General features: G+C 40.5%; 1 long non-coding RNA gene across 1 annotated transcript in view; it reads left to right on the forward strand.

Annotated features, from left to right (window-relative positions):
- The first annotated feature begins 7,446 nt into the window (after positions 1 to 7,446).
- LOC114916074 (uncharacterized) overlaps positions 7,447 to 23,029 on the forward strand; it is a 63,613-nt gene continuing 48,030 nt past the window's right edge. The window contains exon 1 of the long non-coding RNA XR_014434895.1: positions 7,447 to 7,452. This is a non-coding gene — a long non-coding RNA (uncharacterized LOC114916074). The remainder of the gene's footprint in view (positions 7,453 to 23,029) is intronic.

A 23,029-nucleotide genomic window follows, 5' to 3' on the forward strand; every position in this document is an offset into this window, starting at 1 on the left:
CTAGGAGTCATTCATGCATGCTATTTAGTTCTAGCATGTTCCTTGAATTTCTTTGAAGTTTCCATGTGTAAAAATGCTTCCTTGCACATGCATGTAAATTGCTGCCCACTTTCCTTGCATTCTCACTTGGTTTAGTCAACATTGTATGCCTAAAGAAACCCTAAAAGAATCTAAGTGGTGTGCTGAAATTTTTGTGCAAAACAACTTGTACTAGATAGTACAAAACATTTTCCACTCAAAGATACCCTAAACACCACTAAAATCACGCCACTTGTCCTCCTCTCTCTCTTCTAAAATTTGACCTAATTTTCACCACCCACAAGTGCAAAACCTAAGCAAAAATGGGCTGAATATTAAAGAAAAGAATTTGGACCCAAAGGACATCAAAAAAAATTTGACGTGAACAATAGAACAAAAAAAAATATAGTATCAAAAATTTTTTTTTTTTACCAAAAAGGACTTGTTGCTAGACTTGTGGACTTGGACCATTACCTTTGCTATTGGAGTTGGACTTGTGACATTTTTGAACCAATTGTGAGACCATAGAAGTGGCTGGACTGAATCACTAAAAGACTTAATCAAGTGAGCTAAAACACTAATCCATTCTAGTGCCTTTCTAGGATTAATCTTTTGTGTGCTTCCTTTTTGTGATTGAGTCTTAATTTTTAGTTTGTCTTTTCTTTGGCCTATTTTGTTTTGTCTTCATCAATTCCCTCTGAGTTTAGCCTTCCTAATTGTGCTTTTTCAGTTTTATTTTCTTGGACTCTTGCTCTTGGGTTGGTTTCATTTTGTTTGTAGGTGAAGAACCACTCTAGCAAACTTTCACACCTTTGGTTGATTTGAGTGGAGGAGTGAACCGAATCCAAACCTAGCCTTTGGAGGGAGATACACCAAAACAAAAGGAGTGTCTAAACACTTGGCGAGGACTAACAAGTTTGTTCTTTGTGAAGGAACCAAGTGGAGGAGTTTGAAGACCTAGAACTTTTGTTTTTCATAATTTTGCTTGGAATTTTCTTTTCGGCCTCTTTGTTTTTGGTCTTGGTTCATTCATTTTTGGTTTGTAATTTGGCCATTTCTAAACCTCTTCACCTTGGTTTTAGTTCGTGTAGTTGAAGGTGATTTGAAAACCTTCACCTAGGACCTCGACTAGAATATGTTTTAAGTGCTTTTCTTTTGCATGCTTTATAGTTTTTGGTAGTATAATTGTTAGGACTTTTATCTTTGCTCCAATTTACGTTTAGAAGGCTTTTGCCTACTAGGGGTAACGTGCACACACTCACCTTATTGATTGTGCCAACTTGTTTTTGTAAGAAAAGTGGAAAAAGGCTTATTGATTTTTACTAGATAAGGCTTGGTTATTAAGTGATTCTTGGTAGTCCACCTCCCTTTGAAAGTTCACTTTGTACACTTAGGCCTTTTCCTACCTATCTTGCACTTTGAAAACCTTTTGTGAAAACCATTTTATCACTCACTCTTTGTGAAAACTTTTCTAACCCCCTTAGAAAACAATTTGTGAAAACCTTTTCTTGATCAAAGATGAGTGATCATTCTAGTGTCCATGGTCATAATTCTCATAGTACTAGTTCTAGTGTTAGGGATGAACTTAGGCAACTCAAGGAGTACCTAAGAAAAAAAGAAGAGGAAAATATAAAAAGAGAGGAAGAATTAAGAAGAAAAGAAAAAGAGTTTGAAAGAAATAATGAAGAAATAAAAAGATTGCTTGAAAGACTAGTTGTGGGAGGAGAGGCTAGTGGTTCAAGACCAAGAGTCACTTCTCCTCAACCCTCAAGAGGAAAGGGGCATATGCATGTAAGTGTTCATGAGGAGGAAGGGCATCATACCCAACCTCCAAGTGAAACCTTCTTTAGTAGTCATCACAATGATGATTACTATCAAAGACCCCCAAGGCATCATAGAAATAGGGAGTCTTCCAATAGGGAACCCCACATCACTCTTCCCTCATTTCATGGCAAAGACAATGTTGAAACTTATTTGGATTGGGAAATGAAAGTAGAACAACTATTTTCTTTCCATGGAGTGAGTGAAGAGAGAAAGGTTTCTTTGGCAACCCTTGTAGACCCCTAAAATTGTCCGGGTCGGAAATAAAGCTTGAAGACTCTCGAAGACTGAAGGAAGATCAGCCAGAAGGACTCCTGGAAGGCCCTAGGAGGGTTCTCTGTAGGTCTAGAGGTCTTAGAATAGCTCAAAATAAGGAAGTGGAGGGAATGAAGCCCAATACGGCCGTACTGAACTTAATACGGCCGTATTGAAGCTTCAATACGGCCGCAGTGAACTCAATACGGCGTATTGAAGTTTCTGAAACTTCAATACGGCCGTACTGAAATCAATACGGCCGTATTGAAACTTCAATACAGCCGTATTGAACTCAATACGGCCGTATTGAAGTTCAAAAATTTCAATACGGCCGTATTGGTTCTGTAGCCCGTATTGGGCCTGTTCCCTATAAATATGACGTCAATTGGACGTCATTTCACACTTTTTCAGATAGTTTCAACCCTCTCCTTGAGTATTCTGGGGTTTTTGAGCAGTGTTCTGCTCTAGAAATCACTCGGAGAGTTGATCCGACAAAGTTCTTGAGCCCCGAGCCATTTTGCTTGAGGATCGAACCTAGTCGAAGGGAAATCCTCCGGATTTCCATAGTTAAAAGTTTTTAGGAAGGAGCGAGCGAGCTTGTAGAGCGAGGGAACGCCAAAAAGCTTCCCAGTTTTACTCAATATATAAAAGCACGCTTCAAGAGGTTTCTTCTTAAATCCTTCCTTTTACTGCTTTCTGTGTGCATATTTAAACTGTCATCATGTAGATAGTTAATTTATAATTGCTTAGAATAAATAGGGGTAATTTAGTAATTTTACGCTGTTATTTTAGAAAATAATCTGTCATAGGGAACCCGAAAGGGGCGCTGTGGGGTGCTAACACCTTCCCCACGCGTAACCGACTCCCTTACCCGACTCTGGTTGTAATGGCCAAAGTTGATTTATAAAATCAATTGCCTTATCCCTTTTTCCAATGTTTTGAGTAAAACATTGGTGGCGACTCCACGAACCCTCCTTTTGCGAAAACCACTAATCCATGGAGGGTCCCGCTTGGGATTAATATGGATTGGTGAGACATTTTAATAAATAAATTGGATAAGATCGACAAGGTCTCAGTTTGACAACAAGTCGTTCTAATAATCCAATACATTTTCAAAACTAAAATAAAAGCGAGCTCGACCGTCTTCGCGACCGCCGAGGCCCGTTTGGGCCGGTGGCGACAGATGGCGACTCCACTGGGGAAGCTTCGAGAGTCAGTCCCATTTAGTGACAGATTATTTTTAACAAATGATAGTTAAAATTACTTTATTACCCCTTTGCTTGTATGATAACATGCTTTATATATTTGGCTTTAAATAACTGTTGTTTGTTTAAAATTCCGCAATTGTTTGAAATATAAATTGCACACAAACCTTTGCACACAACAGTTCCCTCTATACCCGGGGGCATGAGTGATTAACCATAGGGAGTGGATGTTAGTACGGCCGGTTGTCGAATGGGTCTATAGGTGCCCGTAGACCGTTGTCGGAAAACATCACTCAAGGTGATAACCGTGAACTTGAGTCCGACGGTGCGTTGGAGCTTTCCATCGACCTACGACGAGAGGAATTGGGTCCCTATAATGGGGGCACCTTGGGGGCCTTTGACCAAGTGAGAACAGTTAGATCCTCCTTGAATATGCACTTTTCTGCAGGAGACCCCTACCTCGTGATTCGCTCGTGACTGTTCGTGGATGAGTGAATTGTTTGTGTAAATGCTTATGTGCAATTGTTTGTGCATTAATAAATAACCTCGTGATAAGGTCTAAAAAATAATCCCCATGCATGAAAATGTCATGACATGAGAGGAAAAACCAATGTGTGAAAATATAATAAAAGTAAGGAGCATAGGCATCATTATCAATAATACCTCATGCATCCTCATCATCATTTATAGGTTCACTAATACCCTCTCGATGTGAGTGAAAGAGACCCGTGACTATTGAGATTCTCCGTTGTGGAGAGATAATAGCCTAGGGAGGGTGATAAACTTTCATCTTAAAAAGGCAGCGCCTCAAAGATGAAAGATTATCAAGCTCACATCAAGAGTGTATTCATATCATAAATAAGCTAATTAGAATAAACATTCATTTTAGAAAGTGGCTGGTCATCTCTCTGTCCTCACACGCGCAAAGAAAATCAAGAAAATGGAAGCGCTAGAGGAACAAAACAAGAAGCTCACGACCGAGCTTTCACAGCTCAAAGAGCAGATGGCGCAAATGTTGGAACTCATGCGTCACCATAACATTCATGGATCTCATCACAGTGACCATGGGTCCCATCATGAGGGAGAGGAGGAAGAGCATGAAGAAGATCCTCCACATGCCATACCTATTGGGGCTGGAATCATGATTAAAGAGCCCGAAGTTTCAAAAGAACAATTCCACGCCCTAGAGGATCGGCTAAGGGCTATGGAGGGGCATGATTTTGACATCAAAGATGCCGCCGACATGTGCTTAGTGAGGGATATTCAATTCCCTCCCAAATTTAAAGTGCCAGATTTCCCGAGATACGTGGGATCGACTTGCCCCAAGAGTCATCTCACCATGTACTGCCGAAAGATGGCTGCATATGCCACAAACGAAAAGCTCTTGATCCATTGCTTCCAAGAGAGCTTGGCTGATACCGCGCTCAACTGGTATATGCAGCTAGATGGAAATCTAGTACACACATGGAGGCAGTTGGCCGACGCCTTTCTCAAGCGCTACAAATACAACATCGACCTAACACCTGATAGGTCAGATCTTCAAGCCTTGAGCAAGAATAATGATGAATCTTTCAAGGCGTACGCCCAACGTTGGAGGGAGTTGGCGGCACAGATAGAGCCCCCGCTGTCAGATAAGGAGACGGTGTCCATATTCATCAACTCGTTGACTGGTCCCTATTACGATAAAATGATAGGGAACACAACGACACTCTTCTCGGACATCATCACTATTGGGGAGAGAGTGGAACAAGGACTTAAAAGTGGGAAGCTGGCTAAGCCTTCCCAATCATTTGAAGCCAAGAAGACCTTCGGGAAGAAGAAAGAAGGAGGAGTCAACGCTGTAACCATTTCTCCATCTTCTTCCACTTCGAAGTCGGGAAAGTCGCAATACAAGCCTGTGAGGAAGTTTGATAAACTTCCGACCACATATAGCGACCTCCTGCCGAAGCTAGTGGAGGCGCAACTTCTAGCTTATGTTCCACCGAGGAAATTTGATCCACCATACCCCGATTGGTACAAACCACAAGACAATTGTCTATACCATTCGGGGGCATCGGGGCATTCAACGGAGGACTGTAAAGTTCTCAAATATAAGGTCCAAGACCTTATTGATGCTGGGTGGGTCACCTTCGATTCGACAGCGCCCGACGTGAGCAAGAATCCTCTACCAAAGCAGGAGTAGAGAATGGCAAGCCACAATAGGGCCCCTTCATATTTTTCTTTTCTTTTAGGGACTCATGATCAGTACCCGAGATCATGAGAACCTTTTCATGTAAATAAGGGTTTTACAGTTTTTTAAAAATATCAATAAAGAGGCATTTTTTCACATTACTCTCTTTTTTGTTCTTTTCTCTCTTTCCCCATTAACATTAATAAATTCTAAACCTAAACAGAACCAATAAAATAATTATGTCTGTAATTGTTCGCTCTGACCGGGATCCGAAAGTTGAGGATAAACGGGTTGAGTTGGACAGTGATGAGGAGACCATCTCTCCGGATCTGCAAAGATTGCTAGATCAAGAAACTCGTCTACTCCAACCATGTCAAGAGGAATTGGAGACCGTGAATTTGGGGCAGGGCCGAAAGATAAAAAAGGTCAATATTGGGACCCATATCGGTGATGAAATAAGGACACATGTTTCCACTATGATTATAATAAAATCATTCTTCATTGCTTCTTTTCTTGCTTATAATAAAATTCTAAACCGCATCATTTTTAACCCTGTTTGAATAAACATGAATAAGGTTAAAATCATCTTAATAATAATAAACCCACATCATTTTGTGTGGAAGTGTGCACGACAACTTGGAGCACCTTTCCTTGGCCTCAATAAGTGCCGTCATGGATAAAAAGAAATCCATTCAGGATAAAAATCCTTTAAAAAACAAAAAGCTCGGCAGGAAACCCAAAAAGGGGGCTGCACAAAAATAAGAGCAAAAGACCCGCTAGGAATCCCACGAAAGGGTGACCTAGGCAAAAGTTAGGGTTACAAAAATAAACAAAAACAAAGGTCCGCTAAAACGCCACAAAAGGGTGTTTTAGGCAAAAATAAGGACAATCAAAAAACAAAATAAATTCATGATGGTACCATCAATTGAATTCAACAAGGGGCTCAAGAAAAGCTATCCAAGTTGTCAAAGCACAATCATTAATAACAAAGATGTGCTTAACCTCATAAGTGTTTAATCGAACAAGCCTAAACACATAAGCCTACCTTGGCCATCCATTCTTACAAAATCCATTTTTCAAAAAATAAAATAATCCCCTCTAAAACACAAACTTTTGAAAAATATACCCTTTCCTTCTTTTCTCTCTTGTCCCAACGATTTTAGAATAATCTAGTGGAAGCATGGAGAAATAAATCATCACTGAAAATGGATCTAATCTGAATAATAAAATGGTGGAAGAACTGTGCCAAGAGTTCAAGATCCAACACCGCAACTCTTCCCCATATCGGCCAAAGATGAATGGGGCAGTCGAGGCAACCAAAAAGAACATCAAGAAAATAGAGCAAAAGATGGTTGTCTCATTTAAAGACTGACACGAGATATTACCCTTTGCTCTTCATGGTTATAGGACTTCAGGAGGCAGTTCTACCCGTCGAAGTCGAAAAACCTTATATAAGGGTGATCATGGAAGCAAAACTTTCCGAGGCAGAAAGGGTTCAAAGCCGATACGACCAGTTGAACCTTATCCAAGAGAAACGGCTGAACGCCATATGCCATGGTCAAGCCTATCAAAGGAAGATCAAAAAGGCTCTTGACAAGAAAGTCCACCCTCGAGTCTACCATGAGGGAGAGTTGGTAATGAAGAAATTACTACCAACTCAAAAGGACAAAATTGGAAAGTGTGCCCCAAATCACGGAGGACCATAAGTGATAAAACGAGTCTTCTCAGCAGGAGCATTAATCCTCACAGACACGAATGGAGAAGAACTTCGATACCCAGTCAACACTGATGTGGTAAAGAAGTATTATGCTTGAAGACGTTGCTTGCATAAGCCCGCTAGGATGAAAACCCGAAAAGGGCGTCCTAGGCAAAAATTAGGGAGAAATAAAAGCCCGCCAGTACAAGGGTACTAGGCAAAACAAAGGCAAAATTATCCCCGCTAGGATACGTCCTAGGCAAAAGTTAGGGGCAAAAGAATAAGATGTAAAAGCAAAGCAAGCAACGATCTCTTGAATCGAAAACCGAAAGGCGGTTCAAGTGATTATCTTCTAGAAGCAAGCGTCTTGCAGCATCTACACTCCTGGCTCAGGCCGAAGCAATTAAGGGAACGTAAAGAGCAACAATTACAGATATAATTGTTAAGCCCAATGTATATAGCCTACCTTGGCCAGCCATTCTTCAGAAATTTCCTTCTGTATATCTTTCTGTAAAAACACTTGTGAATATCAATAAAATATCCATTTGTTTCTTTTCTCTCTTGACCATGTGATTATGCCTCTAAATTGATGTTTCAAAAATTGTACGAAACTCTTTTAATAATCGGTCAAATAAAGAAAATTGGAGGGGTTCCTATAAAATCCATAATCTCCTGCATAAAGGCTCACAAAAATACTCCCTCGCGTCAATGACAGAAAGTCCTCCAAGAAGAAGAGGATAGGGAGAGCCACTCACTTTTCTAAATAAATGAACAAAAATAAAAAAAATTTGTATTGCATTTGTGCATCACACACACATTAGTTGCACATTCAAAGACCTTATCATGAGGCAACCGCATAAAATAGAAAAATAGAAAATTGCTTGTGTATGACAGCAGCAAACAAAATGCAAAGATTCAGAAAATCGACAGCGTCATACAGAATAACTGAGCCTGGAGAGGCTTGCCGAAAGAATACTCTCAGAATAACTAAGCCTGGAGAGGCTCGCCGAAATAATACTCTCTCAAAATAACTGAGCCTGGAGAGGCTCGCCGAAATAATACTCTATCAGAATAACTGAGACATTTCTATAAAGAAAAAGCCAAAACCAACAAAAAAGGCAAAAATACAGAAATCAACAAAAATACAGAAAAAGCCGAACTCAACAAAAAGGCAAAAACACAGAAAAAGCCAAAATCAACAAAAAAGGCAAAAACACAGAAAAAGCCAAAATCGAAAAAAGGGCAAAATACAGAAAATCCAACAAATCGTACAGAATAATTGAGCCTGGAGAGGCTCGCCGAAATAATACTCCCGCAAAATAATTGAGCCTGGAGAGGCTTGCCTAAATAATACTCCCGCAGAATAATTGAGCCTGGAGAGGCTTGCCGAAATAATACTCCCTCAGAATAATTGAGCCTGGAGAGGCTTGCTGAAATAATACTCTTTCAGAATAATTGAGCCTGGAGAGGCTTGCAGAAATAATACTTCCTCAGAATAACTAAAGCCTGGAGAGGCTTGCAGAAATAATACTCCCCCAACTGTACAGAATAATTGAGCCTGGAGAGGCTTGCTGAAATAATACTCTCATCAGAATAACTGAGCCTGGAGAGGCTTACTGAAATAATACTCTCTCAGAAATAACTGAGCCTGGAGAGGCTTGCCGAAACAATACTCATTCAGAATAATTGAGCCTGGAGAGGCTCGCCAAAATAATACTCCACATCAAAGAATAATTGAGCCTGGAGAGGCTCGCAGAAATAATACTCCCCAGAGAAACCTCAACTCAAGCTCACGGAACAAATCCCCAGCGAGAGCTATCAAAGCAAAATCGTCAAAATCCCCAATGGAAGTACGATCTCCCAAGCAGAATATCCAAGTCAAAGGACTTAAACTTCCTCAGTGAAGATAGCTCTCCAACTCAAGTGTTGAGTGAGGCTAAGCCTGCAGAGGCTTCCTAAATAATACTCTGGGATACATAAGATCCCTCATTCCCCAATCGCCTACTCAGAGGCATCCCTGCAAAAAGAGAAAAATCAAAAAATATCAATAAGTATTCCCCAAGCGGAATTTGGCACTCAGCCGAACACTGAACTTCAGATCCCCAGTCGCCTACACAAGAGGCACTCCTTCAAAAAGGAAAACCCAAAAAAAAAAAAAAGAAAAAAATCAATAACAATTCCCCAAGCGGAATTTGGCTTTTTAGCCAATCATTGAACGTCAAGCTGATACGCCTAACAGAAGAGGCTAATCAAAATCAACGACAGAATCCCCAGCGGATAACAGCCTACACAGAGGCGACAAAAATCAGAAAACCCAAAAGAGATACCCGAATAAAGATAATCGGGATACTCCACCAACGTCAAAGGACGTCAGCCAAGCATAAGGCATCGCTCAATTCAAGAAGAGCATCTGTGTCTACACCCCAAGGAAACAGAAATTCCTCAATGGGTACCAACAATGCAATGCAAGTTGGGGCACAGGAACCTATGAATGACTGCACATCCCCTAGACGGATCCCTGCGTTATCCAGCCCTCAGCGGCACAAAATCAGAAAAACCGTCGAAGCAGCATCGTGGACTGTGGAGACAAAATCATCTCAAAGCCTGAGAGGCAATATTCAGATACCCAGTTGTCGAGAGCACCGTGGTATACACAAGCCTGAGAGGCAATACTCTGCTACCCAGTTGTCGAGAGCACCGAGGTATGCACAAGCCTGGAGAGGCAATACTCAGCTGCCCAGTTGTCGAGAGCACCGAGGTATGCACCAGCCTGGAGAGGCAATACTCAGCTGCCCAGTTGTCGAGAGCACCGAGGTATGCACAAGCCTGGAGAGGCAATACTCAGCTACCCAGTTGTCGAGAGCACCGAGGTATGCACAGGCCTGAGAGGCAATACCCAGCTACCCAGTTGTCGAGAGCACCGAGGTATGCACAAGCCTGGAGAGGCAATACTCAGCTACCCAGTTGTCGAGAGCACCGAGGTATGCACAGGCCTGAGAGGCAATACCCAGCTACCCAGTTGTCGAGAGCACCGAGGTATGCACAAGCCTGAGAGGCAATACTCAGATACCCAGTTGTCGAGAGCACCGAGGTATACATAAGCCTGAGAGGCAATACTCTGCTACCCAGTTGTCGAGAGCACCGAGGTATGCACAGGCCTGGAGAGGCAGTACTCAGCTACCCAGTTGTCGAGAGCACCGAGGTATGCATGAGCCTGGAGAGGCGACGACTAATACTCAACCTGGAGAGGCTACTCAACAATTTTCCACCGGAAGACGCTACAAGTCAGAAGGTCGGCGCATCACCCGGACAATTGGGTCAACTCCTTTACTTGTCAGCCGGTACACCAAAAGACCGTTTGACTAAGTAAAGGGGGGGCAGCTGTAGACCCCTAAAATTGTCCGGGTCGGAAATAAAGCTTGAAGACTCTCGAAGACTGAAGGAAGATCAGCCAGAAGGACTCCTGGAAGGCCCTAGGAGGGTTCTCTGTAGGTCTAGAGGTCTTAGAATAGCTCAAAATAAGGAAGTGGAGGGAATGAAGCCCAATACGGCCGTACTGAACTTAATACGGCCGTATTGAAGCTTCAATACGGCCGCAGTGAACTCAATACGGCGTATTGAAGTTTCTGAAACTTCAATACGGCCGTACTGAAATCAATACGGCCGTATTGAAGCTTCAATACAGCCGTATTGAACTCAATACGGCCGTATTGAAATTTCTGAATTTCAATACGGCCGTATTGAACTCAATACGGCCGTATTGAAGTTCAAAAATTTCAATACGGCCGTATTGGTTCTGTAGCCCATATTGGGCCTGTTCCCTATAAATATGACGTCAATTGGACGTCATTTCACACTTTTTCAGATAGTTTCAACCCTCTCCTTGAGTATTCTGGGGTTTTTGAGCAGTGTTCTGCTCTAGAAATCACTCGGAGAGTTGATCCGACAAAGTTCTTGAGCCCCGAGCCATTTTGCTTGAGGATCGAACCTAGTCGAAGGGAAATCCTCCGGATTTCCATAGTTAAAAGTTTTTAGGAAGGAGCGAGCGAGCTTGTAGAGCGAGGGAACGCCAAAAAGCTTCCCAGTTTTACTCAATATATAAAAGCACGCTTCAAGAGGTTTCTTCTTAAATCCTTCCTTTTACTGCTTTCTGTGTGCATATTTAAACTGTCATCATGTAGATAGTTAATTTATAATTGCTTAGAATAAATAGGGGTAATTTAGTAATTTTACGCTGTTATTTTAGAAAATAATCTGTCATAGGGAACCCGAAAGGGGCGCTGTGGGGTGCTAACACCTTCCCCACGCGTAACCGACTCCCTTACCCGACTCTGGTTGTAATGGCCAAAGTTGATTTATAAAATCAATTGCCTTATCCCTTTTTCCAATGTTTTGAGTAAAACATTGGTGGCGACTCCACGAACCCTCCTTTTGCGAAAACCACTAATCCATGGAGGGTCCCGCTTGGGATTAATATGGATTGGTGAGACATTTTAATAAATAAATTGGATAAGATCGACAAGGTCTCAGTTTGAGAACAAGTCGTTCTAATAATCCAATACATTTTCAAAACTAAAATAAAAGCGAGCTCGACCGTCTTCGCGACCGCCGAGGCCCGTTTGGGCCGGTGGCGACAACCCTTAGCTTCCAAGGGCATGCCATGTATTGGTGGACCTCCTTAGAAAGAGAAAAAAGAATAAATCATGAGCCCCCAATCCAATATTGGAATGAGCTCCGTAGTGCCTTGAGAAGGAGGCATATTCCTCCATACTATGACCGAGAGCTTATGGATAAGCTTCAAAGATTGAAACAAGGGTCATATAGTGTGGAAGAATATAGGCAAACTATAGAGTTACTCATGATGAGGGATGGGATAAGGGAAGAAGAGAGGACCACCATCTCAAGATTTCAAAGTGGCCTTAACCTTGAAATAAGAGACAAAGTTGAACTCTTACCATATAGAGATTTAAATGAGCTTGTTCAACTTTGTTCTAGAGTGGAACACCAACTTAAGAGAAAACCTTTTAGAAAAGACTCCACTCTCTCTTATTCCAAGAATTTCAAGAAGGAGGGCCCCTCTTCCACACCTTTCCCTAATGACAAAAACAAAGAAAAAGAAAGACCTTCTCTTAAGGCACCTTCTAAGGACACTAAAACAAGTGACATCAAGTGTTTCAAGTGTCTTGGCCGTGGGCACATTGCTTCACAATGTCCCACCAAGAAAACCATGATTTTAAGGGGCCAAGATCACTATCGTAGCCTTGATGAAGCTACTTCCTCATCTTCAAATGATGAAGAAGAAGTTTTAGCATCCGAGGAAGAGACTTACCCATGTGAAGGAGACTTATTAATGGTAAGAAGGCTCCTTGGTAATCAATCTAGTGACTTAGATCAATCCCAAAGAGAGAACTTATTTCACACAAGATGCAAAGTTTCAGACAACACTTGTTCTCTCATTGTGGATAGTGGATCTAGCTGTAATTGTTGTAGTACTAGATTGGTTAACAAGCTAGCCTTGACTACTCTACCTCATCCTAAACCTTACAAGTTGCAATAGATCAATGAGGAAGGAGGGATTGTAGTTGACCAACAAGTAAATATTCCTATCTCCATTGGCAAGTATAAAGATTAAATTTTATGTGATATAGTGCCATTGGATGCTAGCCATATTTTACTTGGGAGGCCTTGGCAATTTGATAGAAAAACCATGCATGATGGCCTCACTAATAAGATAAGTTTTCATCACCTAGGTAAGAAAATTGTTTTGTGTCCTCTATCACCTTCACAAGTGAATGAGGACCAAATAAAAATGAAAGCCAAGAGAGAAGAAGAAGAGAAAACAAAAAAAAGACAAAAACAAAAACAAAAGAAAAATCCTCCCTTGAATGAAGAAAGGGAAGAGAAGGTATCAAGCTTAGAGGCTAGTGTCTCCTCTAAGGAAGTTGTGCACAAAAGTCATTTGTCCCTCAAAAATGATATCAAGAAAACTCTTTTGTGTGAACAACCTTTATACCTTCTCTACTTCAAAGAGACACTAGCTACCACTAGTCACGAACTTGAGTCTCTACCTCAAAAGGTTCAACAACTTTTGAAAGAAGTTGATGATTTATTTCCTCAAGAAGTTCCAAGTGGGCTTCCACCTTTGAGAGGAATAGAACATCAAATAGACCTCATACCGGGGGCTAGTCTTCCTAATAGGCCCGCCTATAGGACTAATCCCCAAGAGACCAAAGAGATAGAGTCTCAAGTTGATGACTTGTTGAAGAAGGGTTGGGTTCAAAAGAGCCTTAGCCCTTGTGCTGTCCCCGTTCTTTTGGTGCCAAAGAAAGATGGCAAATGGAGGATGTGCACGGATTGTAGGGCCATCAATAACATTACAATAAAGTATAGGCACCCAATCCCTAGGTTAGATGATATGTTGGATGAACTACATGGAGCCGTTATATTCTCCAAAATTGACCTTAAAAGTGGTTATCACCAAATTAGACTTAAAGAAAGTGATGAGTGGAAAACCGCTTTTAAGACCAAATTTGGTTTGTATGAATGGCTAGTGATGCCCTTTGGGCTCACTAATGCTCCTAGCACTTTCATGCGTCTAATGAATCATGTTCTTAGAAATTGCATAGGAAAGTTTGTAGTCGTCTACTTTGATGACATTTTAGTGTATAGCAAAACCTTAGATGAACATCTTGGGCATCTAAGGCAAGTCCTAATAATTCTTAGAGTCAACCACCTCTATGCCAACCTTGAAAAATGTACTTTTTGTCAAGGACAAGTAAAATTTTTGGGCTTCATTGTTGGCAAGGAGGGAGTACAAGTTGACTCCGAGAAAATAAAGGATATCCAAGAATGGCCCACCCCAAAGAGTGTTGGAGAAGTTAGAAGTTTTCATGGCTTAGCTAGCTTCTATAGAAGGTTTGTAAAGGACTTCTCCACACTTGCATCCCCTCTTAATGAGCTTGTTAAGAAGGATGTACCATTCCTTTGGGGTGAAGCCCAAGAAAAAGCATTCAAAACCCTAAAAGAGAAACTTACCAATGCACCCATTCTAGCTCTACCCAATTTTGATCAAACCTTTGAGCTAGAATGTGATGCATCCGGTTTAGGCATATATAGGTGTTGTGCTACTTCAAGGAGGTCACCCCATTGCTTACTTTAGTGAAAAACTTCATGGGGCCACCTTGAATTATCCCACCTATGACAAGGAACTCTATGCCCTCATAAGAGCTCTACAAGTTTGGGAGCATTACTTGGTGACTAAGGAATTTGTTATTCACACCGATCATGAGTCACTCAAGTATCTTAGAGGGCAAGGGAATTTGAATAAAAGGCATGCAAAGTGGGTGGAATACCTTGAACAATTCCCCTACATCATCAAATATAAAAAGGGAAAGAGCAATGTGGTAGCCGATGCTCTTTCAAGAAGGCACACCTTGCTCTCCACCTTAGGAACACAAATACTTGGCTTTGATGATGTAAAGGAATTGTATGAGCTTGATTTAGACTTCCAAGCCACTTATGCCAAATGTCTCCAAAAGCCTTTTGATGGATTCTATCTTCTTGAGGGGTATCTTTTTAGAATGGGAAAACTTTGCATACCCCAAGGATCCATTAGAAAACTTTTGGTCAAAGAGAGTCATGAAGGAGGTCTCATGGGCCATTTTGGGGTTGATAAAACCTTAAGTTTCTTAAAAGCTAAATTTTATTGGCCACACATGAGAATAGATGTCCAAAGGCATTGCTCCAAATGCATTACTTGTTTGAAAGCTAAATCAAGAGTAATGCCTCATGGACTCTATACCCCCCTTCCTATAGCTAGCTCCCCTTGGGTAGATATTAGCATGGACTTTGTGCTTGGGCTTCCAAGGACTCAAAGGGGATTTGATTCCATCTTTGTGGTAGTGGATCGTTTTAGCAAAATGGCTCATTTTATACCATGCCACAAAGTGGATGATGCTAGCTATATAGCTAAACTTTTCTTTAGGGAAGTGGTCCGTTTGCATGGTCTACCCAAAACAATTGTGTCTGATAGGGATGCTAAGTTCCTTAGTCACTTTTGGAAAGTTTTATGGGAAAAACTAGGAACTAAGCTCCTCTATTCTACTACTTGTCATCCTCAAACCGATGGCCAAACCGAAGAAGTAAATAGATCCCTATCCACTTTGTTAAGGGTACTCCTCAAAGGGAATAAGAAAACTTGGGATGATTGTCTCCCCCATTTAGAATTTGCATACAATAGAGTAGTCCATAAGACTACCAATCTTTCCCCCTTTGAAGTTGTCTATGGCTTTAACCCATTAACTCCTCTTGATCTTTTACCCCTTCCTAATACCCCTTCCTTGTTTCTCAAAGAAGGAGTATCTAGGGCGGATTTCATTAAGAAATACCATGAGAAGATCAAGAGTCAAATTGAAAAACAAACTCAAAAATATGCCAAATACAACAACAAAGGAAGAAAGAAACTCACTTTTGAAGTTGGGGATTAGGTTTGGCTTCATTTGAGGAAGGATAGATTTCCCACTCAAAGGATGTCAAAACTAAACCCTAGGGGAGATGGACCATTCCAAGTCCTTCATAAAATAAATGACAATGCATATAAATTAGACCTTCCTTCTGATTATGGCACTAGCTCATCTTTTAATGTATGTGATCTCACACCATTTTTAGAAGCTAAGGATTTGGATGAAGATTCTAATCTGCGGACAGATGCTTCTCAAGAAGGAGGGGATGATGGAGGACCATCCTTGAAGACACATGTGGGCCCCATCACTAGGTCCATGGCTAGGAGAGTTGAAGAGGAGGAGGGTGTTCACACACCAAGAGACACTCTCCTCATGATCATAGAGTATTAGTGCTCTCCTAAGCCTCATTAATTTAGGATTTATTTTATTTTCCATTTTTACCCTTGTATTTTGGGTGTTTAGGACTTAGAATTTATTTTCCCTTGTATTTCCTATTTTACCCTTGTATTATGGGGTGCTTTAGATGATTAGGTGATGGAGGACCATCCAAGGAAGAGGAATACATGAAGGCCATTGGACCTTTGACAAGGTCCATGGTAAGGAAGCTAGAAGAGACATCTAAGGAGGAGGTGCTTCTTAGACCCTTGCTCACCATGAGCATTGTGTACTTTTCTCCTTAGTAGTATCTTGAGTAGTCCCATTGTATATATTGTATATAGTAGACTTTGTATAGGATTGTTTTGCCTTTGTATTTTGGAGGCACCTTTTTTCTTGTTAGAAGTAGGCATAGGAGTGGCATTAGTAGACTAAAGTGTGCTCCTAGCATTTTAGCCAAATGTGGTCTTAGGATAAAGGTTTTACATATTGGACTCATTTAACTCCTAATTTTTCATAGATTTGATTTAGCTAGGTTCCATTCACATTGAATGAACCTAACTAAACCAAATGAACCATTTTCAAACCGGATGGAGTTAAGTGAAACCAATCAAAACCGTCCACACCTTTGTGTTCACACCTTGTGTTCACATTGGTGCACACTTGGCCAAATGCTTGGACCTCTTTTCTCTCCTACACAAGGGCGGTTTAGGAAGGCTCAACCATGGTTCCTAGTGAACCATGGTCTAGTCTTTTCTTGCTCCCTAAGTTGGACGGACCCAACCATGGTTCCTAGTGAACCATGGTCTAGTCTAGCTTAACCCCTAGGTGGCCACGCCTATATAGCCTCAAAATTTCACTTGTATAACACTTTTGGTATTAATGAGAATTGAGTATTCAGATTAGAGATCCGATTTCTCTCCTCCCAAAGGTCCTAAATCTCTTTGTGCAAAACCAATCTCTTATCACTTCTCCAAAGACAAGTGTGGCGGATTGAAGAGTGCTTATCCCTTCACCAAGAGTGGCGCATTCTTGAGAGGTTTCCCCCACCATCTTAAGGTGGCCGTGAGGTTCCTCCCTCCATTGGAGCCTTACACAAGCATTGGAAGGATTCTAGGAGCCAAAGATCTAGGGAAAGACTTGAAGGGAGCTACATCAATCCGGTCCCCTCCAAAGTTCTTCCATCATTTGGTATCAAGAGCTAGGTCTCCAAGTAATCCGAATTCCCTTGCTTCTTTGTTTTCTTTTTGTGAATCTTGCATAATCTTGCTTGAGTCTTGTTCTGTTCTCCTTGTCTTCTTTTCCTTTTCTTTGAGTCTTGGTATGTGCCTTGAGTGATTCTTGTGTCACACTTATAAATCTATAGAACTCACTCACATTGTCTTGCCTTTCTTGATTCATTTTTGCTAATTCTTGTGAATCAATCTTGGTATGTGCTGTAGGTACTCTTTGTTTGTCTTTCTATATGAATTAGGATTGTTTTTATCTTCTTTTGAATTCCTATGGTATTCGGTCTTAAAAGAAAGTTCAAGAAAGAAACAAGAATGCATGCTTTTTCTTTTTGTAATCTACTAGTTTTGTCTTAGTTGTCATGTGTAGTTCTTTTTTTGTCATTACATCCGTGTTGTCCCATTTTTCTTTTTCAATCTTGTTCAATGAAAGCCTGTTCTTGAATGTGTCATTGCTGGTTGCATGATTAAATCATTCTTAGAGTGCTCACCAATTAATTCCTATGCATGTTATTAGACCTAACATGTTCTAGAGTCATTTTTGTGAAATTCTTTGCTATTAGTTTCATAGCAATATATGACCAGCAATTCTGTGGTGTGTCTTGTGCTTGCTTTGATTAAAGAAAAATTGAGAAAGAAGTGCATAGGAAACGCCTATTAAGTGTGCTAAAAGAAGTGACAAAACTAGTCACAAAAGTGCTGAAAATTTTTGGTCTAAAAGTGCACTTGTAATTTCTTCTCTTCTTTCTCTCCTTTTCTCCACTTGTTTTGGAAACCTTTTTGATGTAATTGGCCTCTGTCCAGTGCTTAATATTCTGTGTTTAAAGGAAAGAAAAGAAAGAAAAAGATTTCAAAAAAAAAAAAAAAAAAAAAAAAAAAAGAAAGCAAAAGAAAAGAAACTAGAAAAATTCAAGCTGAAAATTTGACAATTTTGTAGCACTTGGCCTAGTGAATTTGTGTGAATTTTTCATGCGGTTTCCTTCTCTTTACAGTGGCTGAAAAGAACTTTTAAATCATCATAGCATTGCACAAAATTTTATTTTGGTTTTTGTAATCAAATCTAGTGCCATTCTTAGGCAATTCTTTTGAGTGCTAGCCTTGAAATTAGCCTTATTTGTTGCTTTGTGTCTTCTTTGGCTCTCTTTGTTTGTCACATCAATTCCCATGAGAGTTTTGCCTATCCTAAATTGTGCTTTTCAGTTTTACTTCTTTGGCTTCTTTCCTCTCTTGTTTTGCTTGCTAAACTTGGTGAAACTATAAGCCTTGTTCAATCTATTACACTTGGAAGGAAGGTATAATTGAGGCATATTGGTTGACCTCAAAGGAGCTTAGCCTTGAAGGAGGATTGAGGTACATAATTGCTGAGTGAAACACATTAAGAGAGGCTGACTTGTTTGCTCCTTGTGCAGCCAAAATTTGCTTTGAATTTGTAGGTGAAAATTGGTGGCAATTGGTGGCGGCCTTGGTGTAGATTGGTGGCGGTTTTGGTGTATCTTTGTGGCGGCCTTGGTGGAACCTTGTGGCTGTTTGTAAGACCTTGAAGAGGACTTGGTTCCAGCCAATTTGGGGCGTTTCCCTGGGGTTCAAAACTGCACCAAACTGTCCCAGCTGCCTTGGTGGAAGATAGGCCAAGAAGAACCATTGTTTTGTATTGACTATTTGAGTTGTAACTTCATAATTTTGTTGAATAGTTTTGTGTGATTTCTCTTGTATTCAACTTGCATTTAGGGGTGGCTGTTTGGACATTAAGTAAGCTCCACCACCTCCTAAATAGTCCTACTTAATTTCTATTAGCCTCGATTAGTGCTTGTGGAAGGGTCCCCAAAGGCTGTAAGTGCCACCTTGGGCTTCCACTAGGAACCGGCTAGATTTAGTTTTAGCTTTCATAAACCGGATTTCTAGGTTGGTGAAAGTGTCCCAAAAAGCCTTAGGTGCTACTTGGACTTTCACCTTAGGATAAGCGACTAGTATATGCTTTATTTGCTTTCATTTTAATTGTTTAGCTCCTAAGTTCGTTTAGAAGGCTTCTATTGCCTACTAGGGGTTTCGTGCACACACACACACTACTTTACTTGTCTTGTGTGGAACTTTGTTTTGTAAGAAAAGTACAAAGGGGTTTAGTAATTTCCACTTGAAGAGGCTTGGTTATTAAGTGGCTCCTTGTAGCTCACCTCCCTTGATAGTGCAACTTGTATACTTAGACCTCTAAGTACTTAATACTACACCAAACAAGCTTTTGTGAAAACTTTTATCACTCACTTTGCAATTTTCAAAGACTTGTGAAAACCTTTTACCTTGCAAAAATGAGTGATCATTCTCATAATAGTAGTGTGCATGGTCATCACTCCCCTAAGAGCCATAAGAGTACTAAGGAAGAACTTAGGGAACTTAAGGAATACATTAGAAAAAAAGAACTAGAAAATGAAAAAAACAATGAAACAATTAGAGAGTTGTTAAATAAACTTGTTGTGGGTGAGACTAGCAAACCCCACGGCCATGAGGGTCATGGACCTTCTAGGCCCAAAGGCTATCACTCGCACACACATTCACTAACAAGTGAAGGGTTGCATAGTAGTCATCATGATGATGGTTACTACCAAAGACCCCCTAGGCACCATAGGCCTAGGCATGAAACAACTCCTAAAGAACCTAGGTTCGACCTTCCTCCCTTCCATGGCAAGGATAGTGTGGATGACTATTTAGATTGGGAGATGAAGGTTGAACAACTCTTCACTTGCCACAATGTAGGTGAAGACCGAAAGGTTCCCATGGCTACTCTTAGCTTTCAAGGGTATGCCATGTATTGGTGGACTTCCCTAGTTAGAGAAAAACAAATTCATCATGAGCCTCCAATCCAATATTGGAATGAGCTAAGGAGTGCCTTAAGGAGAAGGCACATTCCTCCATATTTTGAGAGGGAGTTGATGGACAAGCTCCAAAGACTCCAACAAAGACACCTTAGTGTTGAGGAATATAGGCAACAAATGGAGTTGCTTATGATGAGGGCTGGCATTAGAGAAGAAGAAAGAACCACCATTGCTAGGTTTCAAAGTGGCCTAAACCTAGAGATTAGGGATAAAGTTGAACTATTACCCTATAGAGATCTAAATGAGCTAGTACAACTTTGTGTGAGAGTAGAACAACAACTTAGAAGGAAGCCTACCCTTAGGAAGGAATCTACCTCATACCCTAGAGAGGACTTCAAGAAGGAGGGTCAACCCTCCTATTCAAAAGAAAGGCCACTAAAAGAAAAACAAAAAGAAAAACCTTCCGATGAGCCTAGAACTAGTTCTATTAAGTGCTTTAAGTGCTTAGGGAGGGGACACATAGCCTCCCAATGCCCCACAAAAAAGACCATGATCATTAGGGGTAATGAGATCCTAAGTGAAGAAAGCACTTCATCTTCTTCATCCTCCTCAAGTGAAGAAGATGCTAGTCTTAGTTCTAGTAAGGAAGCACCATGTGAAGGTGACCTATTGGTTGTCCAAAGGTTACTTACCAACCAACCCAATGATCAAGACCAATCACAAAGAGAGAACCTTTTCCATTCTAGATGCAAAATTTTTAAGAAAACTTGTTCTCTCATTGTTGATAGTGGATCTTGTAATAACTTTGTAAGCCAAAGGTTGGTTGATAAGCTTAACCTAACTACTATAGCCCATCCTAAATCTTATAAACTTCAATGGCTTAATGAGGATGGACCTATAGAAGTTAAGGATCAAGTAAATGTTCCTTTCTCCATTGGAAAATATAAAGATGAAATTTTATGTGATATCATTCCCATGGATGCAAGTCATATTTTACTTGGTAGACCGTGGCAACATGATAGACAAGCCATCCATGATGGTGTCACCAATAAGATCCGCCTAGTCCATCTAGGTAAAAAGCATACCTTGATCCCTCTTACACCTTCCCAAGTGTTAGAAGATCAAGTATTTATGAAATCAAAAAAAAGAAAAGAGGAGAAAAAGAAGGTTCTAGAGTTGGAGGGTAGTGTCTCCTCCAAGGAAATTGTTCCTAGAAGTCAATTTTTAATAAAACATTCTATCAAGAAATGTCTTCTAGTTGAACAACCTCTTCACCTTCTTAAAACTAAAAAGACACTACTCTTGGAAAAGAGTAAGGAGGATAGTGTCTCCTCCAAAAATCTTATGCAAAAGGAAAGTCACTTTTTAATTCAAAATAATTGTAAAAAGACTTTTCTTCTTCATAAAGAATTTAGCTCTTTTTCTACTGCTGCCACAACCTTAGAGCTTAAGATCCACCACCTAAATATTTTTGAAAATAATGGATCTCAAGTTCTTAGTCTTGTGAAGAAGAAGTGGACTTCACCTAGTTCTACTTCTTATGCTACTACTTTGGTGGTGCCCAAAGTAGACGGCCATTGTCTATTTAGGACTTCTCCTACTTTAGTTGTTCTAATAAAGCACCCAACCTTTGGTTTATATTGTTTATCAGATACATCTCATGGTGTCTTATTTTCTACTTTTGATCTTAAGGGAAGTTCAAACTTCTTTGAACTTAATTTTACTACTTCCCTTCAAGACCAAATTAGATTCTATGACTTTTCTAAACTCTTTACACCCTCTTCCTTGATGTATCTAACATATAATATGATCAAGGGTTGTCTAGGTAGTTTCCTTATTATATTCACTTTATTTTCTTGTAGACGCCTAGGTTACTACATAGGGTACTTTAGGCAAGATATCTTGGTATATAGGACTACTTCATTAGTTTGTTATAGTTTTAGCACTTTAACATTTTTAGGATTTATTTTTACACTCAGACTACACTATAGTGAGGATCCTATTCTTATAGAACCCATCCTTCCTAGTCTAAGGACCCTTACTAGGACTATAGAAGGAATTCCTCATAGGGTGCACTTTCCACATATGTTATATGAATATGTCATCCCTAATGCTTTATTTCTTATTTTCATTGTAGGTGATGCTATCTTTGTGGAAGGACCACTGGATTTGAGGACAAATCCTTTCGAAGGGGGAGGGTATGATGGAAATCTAATCCCCAAGGATCCCTTTGAAAGAAGTAAGACCAAGAAGGGTGAAGGGTGATCCAAGGTTGCTCACACATGAAGACCATTAGGCCTCTAACTAGGTCTATGGTTAGGAGGCTAGAGGAGGCTTCTATAGAGGAAGGAATACTAACATGGATGATGAAGAGGTAGATCTGAGGACAGATCCTTCCCAAGAAGGAGGGTATGATGGAGGACCATCCAAGGAAGAGGAATACATGAAGGCCATTGGACCTTTGACAAGGTCCATGGTAAGGAAGCTAGAAGAGACATCTAAGGAGGAGGTGCTTCTTAGACCCTTGCTCACCATGAGCATTGTGTACTTTTCTCCTTAGTAGTATCTTGAGTAGTCCCATTGTATATATTGTATATAGTAGACTTTGTATAGGATTGTTTTGCCTTTGTATTTTGGAGGCACCTTTTTTCTTGTTAGAAGTAGGCATAGGAGTGGCATTAGTAGACTAAAGTGTGCTCCTAGCATTTTAGCCAAATGTGGTCTTAGGATAAAGGTTTTACATATTGGACTCATTTAACTCCTAATTTTTCATAGATTTGATTTAGCTAGGTTCCATTCACATTGAATGAACCTAACTAAACCAAATGAACCATTTTCAAACCGGATGGAGTTAAGTGAAACCAATCAAAACCGTCCACACCTTTGTGTTCACACCTTGTGTTCACATTGGTGCACACTTGGCCAAATGCTTGGACCTCTTTTCTCTCCTACACAAGGGCGGTTTAGGAAGGCTCAACCATGGTTCCTAGT

The sequence above is a fragment of the Cajanus cajan genome, chromosome 1, assembly GCF_000230855.2.
Source record: "Cajanus cajan strain Asha chromosome 1, NIPB_CcT2T_4, whole genome shotgun sequence".
In the NCBI taxonomy this organism is placed as follows: domain Eukaryota; kingdom Viridiplantae; phylum Streptophyta; class Magnoliopsida; order Fabales; family Fabaceae; genus Cajanus; species Cajanus cajan.